The sequence below is a fragment of the Rhinichthys klamathensis genome, unplaced genomic scaffold (assembly GCF_029890125.1).
Source record: "Rhinichthys klamathensis goyatoka isolate OS25496 unplaced genomic scaffold, OSU_Roscu_1.1 h1tg000040l_1, whole genome shotgun sequence".
In the NCBI taxonomy this organism is placed as follows: Eukaryota; Metazoa; Chordata; class Actinopteri; order Cypriniformes; family Leuciscidae; genus Rhinichthys; species Rhinichthys klamathensis.
This window is the reverse complement of record NW_026606587.1, coordinates 15,297,391-15,300,411: the sequence shown is the minus strand read 5'-3', so window position 1 is coordinate 15,300,411 and position 3,021 is coordinate 15,297,391.

Below are 3,021 nucleotides of genomic sequence, written 5' to 3'. Positions count from 1 at the left end.
AACCTCCACGGCTCTTCTCTGGCTACCGCAAGAAGAAGAAAAATGCAGAACATCACACATCCTGCAAAGATGAGGTCATTCCCTACATCCAGGTGTGCTCTGAAGAAAAAGTTGACTGTATGGATTTCTGGCAAAAGCATGCAAAGGTCTTCCCAAGGCGTTATCTTGTGTCTATGAAACTGCTTGCAGTTCCTGCCACCAGTGCACCAGTGGAAAGGGTATTTAGTCATGGAGGCCTTATAATGCGCCCTCACCGAGCCAGACTTAGTGCAAAGACACTGTCAAGCTTGATCTTTTTGAAATGTAACCATTCTGTTGCTTAAGACTTTTCTAGTTCTTAGGCCACTGAAGGACACCTAGAAGAAGCCAGAAATGTTTTGTGGCCCATACCTAGTGTGTTAAGAGAAGAGAAGGTTGACCAGTCTGATCTCATCCTTTGGATTTTTTTTATTTTGTAAACATTTTGTTCTTAACAAGTTACATGCCATAATGCCGAGTTCAGACTGCACGATTTTAGCCCCGATTTTGGCTCGCCGACAAATGCCCGAAATCACAGGCAAATCGGTGCTCGTTCACGCGAGTGTCAATCACGCAGTGTGAATGAGCAAAGACGCGATCTGAGAGAATCGCCGACGAGTCGCCGACGCCCGTGAGATATTTGGCATGCTAAATATCTGGACCTGTCGGCGATTCACAATCCTGCTGTGTGAATGTGTTCTGACTGAAAACTACATCGGTGATGACCGACAGCCAATGAGAGAGCAAGATACAGGGAGGAGGAGGAGGAGGAGGAGGAGGAGGAGGAGGAGGAGGAGGAGGAGGAGGAGGAGTTATAGACCAGAATATCAGTATTTTAATAGATAGGCCTATACTTACAATTATATCAAACAGAAACAAACATTTGCATGACCAGCAGCAACAACAGGACATTTGCAAAATTATTTATTTACCCCCAACTCTCTTTGCAAAACACAGTCCTTGCTCCCCTCGTCTTCCCAAACATTTTCTGCATAAACTGTTTATTTATTTATTTTTTCATTTTCGCTACAAATCAGTGCACAGACAATTTGTAGGCTATCATTAGGCTTGTTTGAGATGAGCAAAATCTGCGCAGAACCGATCACCGGTGATCAGCGCGAGATGCATGCCGGTTAGAAATGTGTCCGAGTGCGGTCCGCCCATAGACAGTATAAGAAGTGGACAGAGCCATCTCATTGGAACTCATTTGAGACAGTTAAAGCCCATTTTTAGCGATTTTTGAGCACTTCCGTTCCTGACGCGCAGACTCAAACCGACTCAAACTAAGCTTGATGACGTGAGCAACCTGTCTGACAGACGTTAATCTCCTAGTAGCTGTGCGTGAAAATAGCCAACGTTAATCTTGCAGAGACGGGGAACTTGAGCAAAGAGTCCTTTATCGTGAGTGAGCAGGAGTAAGTATTCCGTTGCTTTTATGGACTCATTATCTATGGGTTTCTCCCTTGACGGGACGTCCCCCCGATTGCCTGCGAGCTTCTCCTCCTGTCTGTACGGTCATTTCTGTACAGCGCGACAGAGAGTCGAGTTGTTATGACGCAATCGTTAGCCTATTTTTACTAAAACTGTTTCTACGGGGCCATAATGTAACATAGAAGGTAATGGAGCCCTTTATACATTGTTGTGTTTCTTTAGAAATAAATAATGGACAAATGGAGTCTTTAAACGCCTCAGATGTAAAGTTATTCGCTGTCAAAGTGACGCCAAAATGAATGGTAGTCAATGGAAATGCTAACACAAGTGAAGTTCTGCTACAAGATGGCGGTACCCGGCCGGCTTCAACTTCCGGTCGATGGATTACCCCCTTGGGTCCGCCTTGCTCTGATGTCATGCCGACGTGTGTCAAAAAACTCTCGCGAGCGCAAGGCGCACGTGTCGGATTCTGCAGTCGCGCGCAGTTGCTCTCCACCGACTGCGCTGATCAAAAGCATGATGGGAAACGACTTGCTGACGGCACAGCTTAATGCTCATTGGTTTAAACAACCGTGATGTATTGTTCTCTTTTAAAATGTTTGATTTTAAAACTCTGACATCATGTTTTATGTGTATAAATTATGTGTGGATATTCCCAAACTCTCTGACAGTGTGATCTATCTATGTGATGTAATTTTATTTTTTTAATAAAAACACATGTCTGTATTAAAGAAAAAATTATTGATAAACACGTAGGCCTATTTAAAATGGAATTAAATAAGTACTTTGGGTGTCTTGTTCATTATATTTTCATATAAAAGCAACAAAACTTAAATTACATCCAGTTTATTAGCAACACCATGCACGAGCGTGAATCCCGCGATATCCACCTTTGATCTCACGGGTGTCTGATCCACTGCGAGAAGCGAGATCTGTCCGGCTTGCCTGCGCTTTCTTCACTCCTCCTCTCACTGCAGCAGTGGCGGAGCCAGGGGGTGGCCAGGGGTGGCCATGGCCACCCTTGGCTTAAGCTTGGCCACCCCTTTGGCCACCCCTCTCACAACTGCCGTTTCTGTCTCTGTCTCTTTTTTTTTTTTTTTTTTTTACAAGAATTGCGTTTTTAAAACACAGAACCGTATCTTACGACCACAAAAAACGTGAGACTTTTCAGACGCGCACTCCAACTTCACCTCAGCGCCAGGCGCAAGTCAAACGAGTGCGGAAATGTACAAGTGCCGAATCAGCTTCAGCAGTGACCGGAGCATAGTAAATATAGATTTGATGTTCCTCAACTGGTGAGTTGCAAGACCGTTTTGAGTGAGTCGCATATGTCCAGTCAAAGAAACAACAACGCAATTCTCTTTTTTTCTGATTCTACTTTTATTTTGAAAGATATCTGTGTGAAAGCTTGTGACACTTCCGTCAGATGCGGAGAAAAGCGCGTTGTCCTGAATCAGTTGGCTATCTGCTGTAAGATGAATGTTGCAAGGTCAACAAATGTCAGTTAAACTAACTTTTTACTGTCCTGTCAGACGTTGTACTGTACTTGCACATCACGCGTAAATGTGGCGT